Source organism: Idiotropiscis lumnitzeri, unplaced genomic scaffold, assembly GCF_059441095.1.
Source record: "Idiotropiscis lumnitzeri isolate Australia: NSW breed Sydney's pygmy pipehorse unplaced genomic scaffold, RoL_Ilum_1.0 HiC_scaffold_23, whole genome shotgun sequence".
NCBI lineage: Eukaryota > Metazoa > Chordata > Actinopteri > Syngnathiformes > Syngnathidae > Idiotropiscis > Idiotropiscis lumnitzeri.
The window spans coordinates 1,985,809-1,997,963 of NW_028283561.1; positions in this window are offsets into that span (position 1 = coordinate 1,985,809).

The following is a 12,155-nucleotide window of genomic DNA, read 5'->3' on the forward strand; positions in this document are numbered from 1 at the left end:
CCTTAGACCGCTCTGCCATCCTGGCATCTGGTAATGCTCTCTTGACTGTGTTTGCTTTGTTCTTGCTTGGTACTTTCAATGGGCACTGTCTGAGGTGGGGTTCGAACCCACGCCTCCTGGGGAGTCTGCGACCTGAACGCAACGCCTTAGACCGCTCTGCCATCCTGGCAACTGGTAATGCTCTCTTGACTGTGTTTGCTTTATTATTGCTTGGTACTTTCAATGGGCACTGTCTGAGGCGGGATTCGAACCCACGCCTCCTGGGGGGACTGCGATCTGAACGCAACGCCTTAGACTGCTCTGCCATCCTGGCAACTGGTAATGCTCTCTTGACTGTGTTTGCTTTATTATTGCTTGGTACTTTCAATGGGCACTGTCTGCGGTGGGATTCAAACCCACGCCTCCTGGGGAGACTGCGACCTGAACGCAACGCCTTAGACCGCTCTGCCATCCTGGCAGCTGGTAATGCTCTCTTGACTGTGTTTGCTTTGTTCTTGCTTGGTACTTTCAATGGGCTCTGTCTGAGGTGGGATTCGAACCCACGCCTCCTGGGGAGACTGCGACCTGAACGCAACGCCTTAGACCGCTCTGCCATCCTGGCAGCTGGTAATGCTCTCTTGAATGTGTTTGCTTTGTTCTTGCTTGGTACTTTCAATGGGCAATGTCTGAGGCGGGATTCGAACCCACGCCTCCTGGGGAGACTGCGACCTGAACGCAACGCCTTAGACCGCTCTGCCATCCTGGCAGCTGGTAATGCTCTCTTGACTGTGTTAGCTTTGTTCTTGCTTGGTACTTTCAATGGGCTCTGTCGGAGGCGGGATTCGAACCCACGACTCCTGGGGAGACTGCGACCTGAACGCAGCGTCTTTGACCACTCTGCCATCCTGGCACCTGGTAATGCTCTCTTGAATGTGTTTGCTTTGTTCTTGCTGGTACTTTCAATGGGCTCTGTCGGAAGCGGGATTCGAACCCACGCCTCCTGGGGAGACTGCGACCTGAACGCAACGCCTTAGAACACACTGCCATCCTGGCAGCTGGTAATGCTCTCTTGACTGTGTTTGCTTTGTTATTGCTTGGTACTTTCAATGGGCTCTGTCTGAGGTGGGATTCGAACCCACGCCTCCTGGGGAGACTGCGACCTGAACGCAACGCCTTAGACCGCTCTGCCATCCTGGCAACTGGTAATTCTCTCTTGACTGTGTTTGCTTTTTCTTGCTTAGTACTATCAATGGGCTCTGTCTGAGGTGGGATTTAAAACCACGCCTCCTGGGATTACTGGGACCTGAACGCAACGCCTTAGACCGCTCTACCATCCTGGCAACTGGTAACTCTCTCTTGACTGTGTTTGCTTTGTTCTTGCTTGGTACTTTCAATGGGCTCTGTCTGAGGTGGGATTCGAACCCCTGCGTCCTGGGGAGACTGCGACCTGAACGCAACGCCTTAGACCGCTCTGCCATCCTGGCAACTGGTAATGCTCTCTTGAATGTGTTAGCTTTGTTCTTGCTTGGTACTTTCAATGGGCTCTGTCGGAGGCGGGATTTGAACCCACGCCTCCTGGGGAGACTGCGACCTGAACGCAGCGTCTTTGACCACTCTGCCATCCTGGCACCTGGTAATGCTCTCTTGAATGTGTTTGCTTTGTTCTTGCTGGTACTTTCAATGGGCTCTGTCTGAAGCGGGATTCGAACCCACGCCTCCTGGGGAGACTGCGACCTGAACGCAACGCCTTAGAACACACTGCCATCCTGGCAGCTGGTAATGCTCTCTTGACTGTGTTTGCTTTGTTATTGCTTGGTACTTTCAATGGGCTCTGTCTGAGGTGGGATTCAAACCCACGCCTCCTGGGGAGACTGCGACCTGAACGCAACGCCTTAGACCGCTCTGCCATCCTGGCAACTGGTAACTCTCTCTTGACTGTGTTTGCTTTGTTCTTGCTTGGTACTTTCAATGGGCTCTGTCTGAGGTGGGATTCGAACCCCTGCGTCCTGGGGAGACTGCGACCTGAACGCAACGCCTTAGACCGCTCTGCCATCCTGGCAACTGGTAATGCTCTCTTGACTGTGTTAGCTTTGTTCTTGCCTGGTACTTTCAATGGGCTCTGTCGGAGGCGGGATTCGAACCCACGACTCCTGGGGAGACTGCGACCTGAACGCAGCGTCTTTGACCACTCTGCCATCCTGGCACCTGGTAATGCTTTCTTGAATGTGTTTGCTTTGTTCTTGCTGGTACTTTCAATGGGCTCTGTCGGAAGCGGGATTCGAACCCACGCCTCCTGGGGAGACTGCGACCTGAACGCAACGCCTTAGAACACACTGCCATCCTGGCAGCTGGTAATGCTCTCTTGACTGTGTTTGCTTTGTTATTGCTTGGTACTTTCAATGGGCTCTGTCTGAGGTGGGATTCCAACCCACGCCTCCTGGGGTTACTGCGACCTGAACGCAACGCCTTAGAACACACTGCCATCCTGGCAACTGGTAATGCTCTCTTGACTGTGTTTGCTTTGTTATTGCTTGGTACTTTCAATGGGCTCTGTCTGAGGCGGGATTCGAACCCACGTCTCCTGGGGAGACTGCGACCTGAACGCAGCGTCTTTGACCGCTCTGCCATCCTGGCACCTGGTAATGCTCTCTTTACTGTGTTTGCTTTATTATTGCTTGGTACTTTCAATGGGCTCTGTCGGAGGCGGGATTCGAACCCACGACTCCTGGGGAGACTGCGACCTGAACGCAGCGTCTTTGACCACTCTGCCATCCTGGCACCTGGTAATGCTCTCTTGAATGTGTTTGCTTTGTTCTTGCTGGTACTTTCAATGGGCTCTGTCGGAAGCGGGATTCGAACCCACGCCTCCTGGGGAGACTGCGACCTGAACGCACCGCCTTAGAACACACTGCCATCCTGGCAGCTGGTAATGCTCTCTTGACTGTGTTTGCTTTGTTATTGCTTGGTACTTTCAATGGGCTCTGTCTGAGGTGGGATTCGAACCCACGCCTCCTGGGGAGACTGCGACCTGAACGCAACGCCTTAGACCGCTCTGCCATCCTGGCAACTGGTAATTCTCTCTTGACTGTGTTTGCTTTTTCTTGCTTAGTACTATCAATGGGCTATGTCTGAGGTGGGATTTAAAACCACGCCTCCTGGGATTACTGGGACCTGAACGCAACGCCTTAGAACGCTCTGCCATCCTGGCAACTGGTAACTCTCTCTTGACTGTGTTTGCTTTGTTCTTGCTTGGTACTTTCAATGGGCTCTGTCTGAGGCGGGATTCGAACCCACGTCTCCTGGGGAGACTGCGACCTGAACGCAGCGTCTTTGACCGCTCTGCCATCCTGGCACCTGGTAATGCTCTCTTGAATGTGTTTGCTTTGTTCTTGCTGGTACTTTCAATGGGCTCTGTCTGAAGTGGGATTCGAACCCACGTCTCCTGGGGAGACTGCGACCTGAACGCAACGCCTTAGACCGCTCTGCCATCCTGGCAACTGGTAATGCTCTCTTTACTGTGTTTGCTTTATTATTGCTTGGTACTTTCAATGGGCACTGTCTGAGGCGGGATTCGAACTCACGCCTCCTGGGGAGACTGCGACCTGAACGCAACGCCTTAGACCGCTCTGCCATCCTGGCAACTGGTAATGCTCTCTTGACTGTGTTTGCTTTGTTCTTGCTTGGTACTTTCAATGGGCTCTGTCTGAGGTGGGATTCGAACCCCTGCGTCCTGGGGAGACTGCGACCTGAACGCAACGCCTTAGACCGCTCTGCCATCCTGGCAACTGGTAATGCTCTCTTGAATGTGTTAGCTTTGTTCTTGCTTGGTACTTTCAATGGGCTCTGTCGGAGGCGGGATTTGAACCCACGCCTCCTGGGGAGACTGCGACCTGAACGCAGCGTCTTTGACCACTCTGCCATCCTGGCACCTGGTAATGCTCTCTTGAATGTGTTTGCTTTGTTCTTGCTGGTACTTTCAATGGGCTCTGTCTGAAGCGGGATTCGAACCCACGCCTCCTGGGGAGACTGCGACCTGAACGCAACGCCTTAGAACACACTGCCATCCTGGCAGCTGGTAATGCTCTCTTGACTGTGTTTGCTTTGTTATTGCTTGGTACTTTCAATGGGCTCTGTCTGAGGTGGGATTCAAACCCACGCCTCCTGGGGAGACTGCGACCTGAACGCAACGCCTTAGACCGCTCTGCCATCCTGGCAACTGGTAAAGCTCTCTTGACTGTGTTTGCTTTGTTATTGCTTGGTACTTTCAATGGGCTCTGTCTGAGGTGGGATTCGAAGCCACGCCTCCTGGGGAGACTGCGACCTGAACGCAACGCCTTAGACCGCTCTGCCATCCAGGCATCTGGTAATGCTCTCTTGAATGTGTTTGCTTTGTTCTTGGGATTCGAACCCACGCCTCCTGGGGAGACTGCGACCTGAACGCAACGCCTTAGACCGCTCTGCCATCCTGGCATCTGGTAATGCTCTCTTGACTGTGTTTGCTTTGTTCTTGCTTGGTACTTTCAATGGGCACTGTCTGAGGTGGGGTTCGAACCCACGCCTCCTGGGGAGTCTGCGACCTGAACGCAACGCCTTAGACCGCTCTGCCATCCTGGCAACTGGTAATGCTCTCTTGACTGTGTTTGCTTTATTATTGCTTGGTACTTTCAATGGGCACTGTCTGAGGCGGGATTCGAACCCACGCCTCCTGGGGGGACTGCGATCTGAACGCAATGCCTTAGACTGCTCTGCCATCCTGGCAACTGGTAATGCTCTCTTGACTGTGTTTGCTTTATTATTGCTTGGTACTTTCAATGGGCACTGTCTGCGGTGGGATTCAAACCCACGCCTCCTGGGGAGACTGCGACCTGAACGCAACGCCTTAGACCGCTCTGCCATCCTGGCAGCTGGTAATGCTCTCTTGACTGTGTTAGCTTTGTTCTTGCTTGGTACTTTCAATGGGCTCTGTCTGAGGTGGGATTCGAACCCACGCCTCCTGGGGAGACTGCGACCTGAACGCAACGCCTTAGACCGCTCTGCCATCCTGGCAGCTGGTAATGCTCTCTTGAATGTGTTTGCTTTGTTCTTGCTTGGTACTTTCAATGGGCAATGTCTGAGGCGGGATTCGAACCCACGCCTCCTGGGGAGACTGCGACCTGAACGCAACGCCTTAGACCGCTCTGCCATCCTGGCAGCTGGTAATGCTCTCTTGACTGTGTTAGCTTTGTTCTTGCTTGGTACTTTCAATGGGCTCTGTCGGAGGCGGGATTCGAACCCACGACTCCTGGGGAGACTGCGACCTGAACGCAGCGTCTTTGACCACTCTGCCATCCTGGCACCTGGTAATGCTCTCTTGAATGTGTTTGCTTTGTTCTTGCTGGTACTTTCAATGGGCTCTGTCGGAAGCGGGATTCGAACCCACGCCTCCTGGGGAGACTGCGACCTGAACGCAACGCCTTAGAACACACTGCCATCCTGGCAGCTGGTAATGCTCTCTTGACTGTGTTTGCTTTGTTATTGCTTGGTACTTTCAATGGGCTCTGTCTGAGGTGGGATTCGAACCCACGCCTCCTGGGGAGACTGCGACCTGAACGCAACGCCTTAGACCGCTCTGCCATCCTGGCAACTGGTAATTCTCTCTTGACTGTGTTTGCTTTTTCTTGCTTAGTACTATCAATGGGCTCTGTCTGAGGTGGGATTTAAAACCACGCCTCCTGGGATTACTGGGACCTGAACGCAACGCCTTAGACCGCTCTGCCATCCTGGCAACTGGTAACTCTCTCTTGACTGTGTTTGCTTTGTTCTTGCTTGGTACTTTCAATGGGCTCTGTCTGAGGCGGGATTCGAACCCACGTCTCCTGGGGAGACTGCGACCTGAACGCAGCGTCTTTGACCGCTCTGCCATCCTGGCACCTGGTAATGCTCTCTTGAATGTGTTTGCTTTGTTCTTGCTGGTACTTTCAATGGGCTCTGTCTGAAGTGGGATTCGAACCCACGTCTCCTGGGGAGACTGCGACCTGAACGCAACGCCTTAGACCGCTCTGCCATCCTGGCAACTGGTAATGCTCTCTTTACTGTGTTTGCTTTATTATTGCTTGGTACTTTCAATGGGCACTGTCTGAGGCGGGATTCGAACTCACGCCTCCTGGGGAGACTGCGACCTGAACGCAACGCCTTAGACCGCTCTGCCATCCTGGCAACTGGTAATGCTCTCTTGACTGTGTTTGCTTTGTTCTTGCTTGGTACTTTCAATGGGCTCTGTCTGAGGTGGGATTCGAACCCCTGCGTCCTGGGGAGACTGCGACCTGAACGCAACGCCTTAGACCGCTCTGCCATCCTGGCAACTGGTAATGCTCTCTTGAATGTGTTAGCTTTGTTCTTGCTTGGTACTTTCAATGGGCTCTGTCTGAGGTGGGATTTGAACCCACGCCTCCTGGGGAGACTGCGACCTGAACGCAACGCCTTTGACCACTCTGCCATCCTGGCACCTGGTAATGCTCTCTTGAATGTGTTTGCTTTGTTCTTGCTGGTACTTTCAATGGGCTCTGTCTGAGGTGGGATTCGAAGCCACGCCTCCTGGGGAGACTGCGACCTGAACGCAACGCCTTAGACCGCTCTGCCATCCAGGCATCTGGTAATGCTCTCTTGAATGTGTTTGCTTTGTTCTTGGGATTCGAACCCACGCCTCCTGGGGAGACTGCGACCTGAACGCAACGCCTTAGACCGCTCTGCCATCCTGGCATCTGGTAATGCTCTCTTGACTGTGTTTGCTTTGTTCTTGCTTGGTACTTTCAATGGGCACTGTCTGAGGTGGGGTTCGAACCCACGCCTCCTGGGGAGTCTGCGACCTGAACGCAACGCCTTAGACCGCTCTGCCATCCTGGCAACTGGTAATGCTCTCTTGACTGTGTTTGCTTTATTATTGCTTGGTACTTTCAATGGGCACTGTCTGAGGCGGGATTCGAACCCACGCCTCCTGGGGGGACTGCGATCTGAACGCAACGCCTTAGACTGCTCTGCCATCCTGGCAACTGGTAATGCTCTCTTGACTGTGTTTGCTTTATTATTGCTTGGTACTTTCAATGGGCACTGTCTGCGGTGGGATTCAAACCCACGCCTCCTGGGGAGACTGCGACCTGAACGCAACGCCTTAGACCGCTCTGCCATCCTGGCAGCTGGTAATGCTCTCTTGACTGTGTTAGCTTTGTTCTTGCTTGGTACTTTCAATGGGCTCTGTCTGAGGTGGGATTCGAACCCACGCCTCCTGGGGAGACTGCGACCTGAACGCAACGCCTTAGACCGCTCTGCCATCCTGGCAGCTGGTAATGCTCTCTTGAATGTGTTTGCTTTGTTCTTGCTTGGTACTTTCAATGGGCAATGTCTGAGGCGGGATTCGAACCCACGCCTCCTGGGGAGACTGCGACCTGAACGCAACGCCTTAGACCGCTCTGCCATCCTGGCAGCTGGTAATGCTCTCTTGACTGTGTTAGCTTTGTTCTTGCTTGGTACTTTCAATGGGCTCTGTCGGAGGCGGGATTCGAACCCACGACTCCTGGGGAGACTGCGACCTGAACGCAGCGTCTTTGACCGCTCTGCCATCCTGGCATCTGGTAATGCTCTCTTGACTGTGTTTGCTTTGTTCTTGCTTGGTACTTTCAATGGGCACTGTCTGAGGTGGGGTTCGAACCCACGCCTCCTGGGGAGTCTGCGACCTGAACGCAACGCCTTAGACCGCTCTGCCATCCTGGCAACTGGTAATGCTCTCTTGACTGTGTTTGCTTTATTATTGCTTGGTACTTTCAATGGGCACTGTCTGAGGCGGGATTCGAACCCACGCCTCCTGGGGGGACTGCGATCTGAACGCAACGCCTTAGACTGCTCTGCCATCCTGGCAACTGGTAATGCTCTCTTGACTGTGTTTGCTTTATTATTGCTTGGTACTTTCAATGGGCACTGTCTGCGGTGGGATTCAAACCCACGCCTCCTGGGGAGACTGCGACCTGAACGCAACGCCTTAGACCGCTCTGCCATCCTGGCAGCTGGTAATGCTCTCTTGACTGTGTTAGCTTTGTTCTTGCTTGGTACTTTCAATGGGCTCTGTCTGAGGTGGGATTCGAACCCACGCCTCCTGGGGAGACTGCGACCTGAACGCAACGCCTTAGACCGCTCTGCCATCCTGGCAGCTGGTAATGCTCTCTTGAATGTGTTTGCTTTGTTCTTGCTTGGTACTTTCAATGGGCAATGTCTGAGGCGGGATTCGAACCCACGCCTCCTGGGGAGACTGCGACCTGAACGCAACGCCTTAGACCGCTCTGCCATCCTGGCAGCTGGTAATGCTCTCTTGACTGTGTTAGCTTTGTTCTTGCTTGGTACTTTCAATGGGCTCTGTCGGAGGCGGGATTCGAACCCACGACTCCTGGGGAGACTGCGACCTGAACGCAGCGTCTTTGACCGCTCTGCCATCCTGGCATCTGGTAATGCTCTCTTGACTGTGTTTGCTTTGTTCTTGCTTGGTACTTTCAATGGGCACTGTCTGAGGTGGGGTTCGAACCCACGCCTCCTGGGGAGTCTGCGACCTGAACGCAACGCCTTAGACCGCTCTGCCATCCTGGCAACTGGTAATGCTCTCTTGACTGTGTTTGCTTTATTATTGCTTGGTACTTTCAATGGGCACTGTCTGAGGCGGGATTCGAACCCACGCCTCCTGGGGGGACTGCGATCTGAACGCAACGCCTTAGACTGCTCTGCCATCCTGGCAACTGGTAATGCTCTCTTGACTGTGTTTGCTTTATTATTGCTTGGTACTTTCAATGGGCACTGTCTGCGGTGGGATTCAAACCCACGCCTCCTGGGGAGACTGCGACCTGAACGCAACGCCTTAGACCGCTCTGCCATCCTGGCAGCTGGTAATGCTCTCTTGACTGTGTTAGCTTTGTTCTTGCTTGGTACTTTCAATGGGCTCTGTCTGAGGTGGGATTCGAACCCACGCCTCCTGGGGAGACTGCGACCTGAACGCAACGCCTTAGACCGCTCTGCCATCCTGGCAGCTGGTAATGCTCTCTTGAATGTGTTTGCTTTGTTCTTGCTTGGTACTTTCAATGGGCAATGTCTGAGGCGGGATTCGAACCCACGCCTCCTGGGGAGACTGCGACCTGAACGCAACGCCTTAGACCGCTCTGCCATCCTGGCAGCTGGTAATGCTCTCTTGACTGTGTTAGCTTTGTTCTTGCTTGGTACTTTCAATGGGCTCTGTCGGAGGCGGGATTCGAACCCACGACTCCTGGGGAGACTGCGACCTGAACGCAGCGTCTTTGACCACTCTGCCATCCTGGCACCTGGTAATGCTCTCTTGAATGTGTTTGCTTTGTTCTTGCTGGTACTTTCAATGGGCTCTGTCGGAAGCGGGATTCGAACCCACGCCTCCTGGGGAGACTGCGACCTGAACGCAACGCCTTAGAACACACTGCCATCCTGGCAGCTGGTAATGCTCTCTTGACTGTGTTTGCTTTGTTATTGCTTGGTACTTTCAATGGGCTCTGTCTGAGGTGGGATTCGAACCCACGCCTCCTGGGGAGACTGCGACCTGAACGCAACGCCTTAGACCGCTCTGCCATCCTGGCAACTGGTAATTCTCTCTTGACTGTGTTTGCTTTTTCTTGCTTAGTACTATCAATGGGCTCTGTCTGAGGTGGGATTTAAAACCACGCCTCCTGGGATTACTGGGACCTGAACGCAACGCCTTAGACCGCTCTGCCATCCTGGCAACTGGTAACTCTCTCTTGACTGTGTTTGCTTTGTTCTTGCTTGGTACTTTCAATGGGCTCTGTCTGAGGCGGGATTCGAACCCACGTCTCCTGGGGAGACTGCGACCTGAACGCAGCGTCTTTGACCGCTCTGCCATCCTGGCACCTGGTAATGCTCTCTTGAATGTGTTTGCTTTGTTCTTGCTGGTACTTTCAATGGGCTCTGTCTGAAGTGGGATTCGAACCCACGTCTCCTGGGGAGACTGCGACCTGAACGCAACGCCTTAGACCGCTCTGCCATCCTGGCAACTGGTAATGCTCTCTTTACTGTGTTTGCTTTATTATTGCTTGGTACTTTCAATGGGCACTGTCTGAGGCGGGATTCGAACTCACGCCTCCTGGGGAGACTGCGACCTGAACGCAACGCCTTAGACCGCTCTGCCATCCTGGCAACTGGTAATGCTCTCTTGACTGTGTTTGCTTTGTTCTTGCTTGGTACTTTCAATGGGCTCTGTCTGAGGTGGGATTCGAACCCACGTCTCCTGGGGAGACTGCGACCTGAACGCAGCGTCTTTGACCGCTCTGCCATCCTGGCACCTGGTAATGCTCTCTTGAATGTGTTTGCTTTGTTCTTGCTGGTACTTTCAATGGGCTCTGTCTGAAGTGGGATTCGAACCCACGTCTCCTGGGGAGACTGCGACCTGAACGCAACGCCTTAGACCGCTCTGCCATCCTGGCAACTGGTAATGCTCTCTTTACTGTGTTTGCTTTATTATTGCTTGGTACTTTCAATGGGCACTGTCTGAGGCGGGATTCGAACTCACGCCTCCTGGGGAGACTGCGACCTGAACGCAACGCCTTAGACCGCTCTGCCATCCTGGCAACTGGTAATGCTCTCTTGACTGTGTTTGCTTTGTTCTTGCTTGGTACTTTCAATGGGCTCTGTCTGAGGTGGGATTCGAACCCCTGCGTCCTGGGGAGACTGCGACCTGAACGCAACGCCTTAGACCGCTCTGCCATCCTGGCAACTGGTAATGCTCTCTTGAATGTGTTAGCTTTGTTCTTGCTTGGTACTTTCAATGGGCTCTGTCGGAGGCGGGATTTGAACCCACGCCTCCTGGGGAGACTGCGACCTGAACGCAGCGTCTTTGACCACTCTGCCATCCTGGCACCTGGTAATGCTCTCTTGAATGTGTTTGCTTTGTTCTTGCTGGTACTTTCAATGGGCTCTGTCTGAAGCGGGATTCGAACCCACGCCTCCTGGGGAGACTGCGACCTGAACGCAACGCCTTAGAACACACTGCCATCCTGGCAGCTGGTAATGCTCTCTTGACTGTGTTTGCTTTGTTATTGCTTGGTACTTTCAATGGGCTCTGTCTGAGGTGGGATTCAAACCCACGCCTCCTGGGGAGACTGCGACCTGAACGCAACGCCTTAGACCGCTCTGCCATCCTGGCAACTGGTAAAGCTCTCTTGACTGTGTTTGCTTTGTTATTGCTTGGTACTTTCAATGGGCTCTGTCTGAGGTGGGATTCGAAGCCACGCCTCCTGGGGAGACTGCGACCTGAACGCAACGCCTTAGACCGCTCTGCCATCCAGGCATCTGGTAATGCTCTCTTGAATGTGTTTGCTTTGTTCTTGGGATTCGAACCCACGCCTCCTGGGGAGACTGCGACCTGAACGCAACGCCTTAGACCGCTCTGCCATCCTGGCATCTGGTAATGCTCTCTTGACTGTGTTTGCTTTGTTCTTGCTTGGTACTTTCAATGGGCACTGTCTGAGGTGGGGTTCGAACCCACGCCTCCTGGGGAGTCTGCGACCTGAACGCAACGCCTTAGACCGCTCTGCCATCCTGGCAACTGGTAATGCTCTCTTGACTGTGTTTGCTTTATTATTGCTTGGTACTTTCAATGGGCACTGTCTGAGGCGGGATTCGAACCCACGCCTCCTGGGGGGACTGCGATCTGAACGCAATGCCTTAGACTGCTCTGCCATCCTGGCAACTGGTAATGCTCTCTTGACTGTGTTTGCTTTATTATTGCTTGGTACTTTCAATGGGCACTGTCTGCGGTGGGATTCAAACCCACGCCTCCTGGGGAGACTGCGACCTGAACGCAACGCCTTAGACCGCTCTGCCATCCTGGCAGCTGGTAATGCTCTCTTGACTGTGTTAGCTTTGTTCTTGCTTGGTACTTTCAATGGGCTCTGTCTGAGGTGGGATTCGAACCCACGCCTCCTGGGGAGACTGCGACCTGAACGCAACGCCTTAGACCGCTCTGCCATCCTGGCAGCTGGTAATGCTCTCTTGAATGTGTTTGCTTTGTTCTTGCTTGGTACTTTCAATGGGCAATGTCTGAGGCGGGATTCGAACCCACGCCTCCTGGGGAGACTGCGACCTGAACGCAACGCCTTAGACCGCTCTGCCATCCTGGCAGC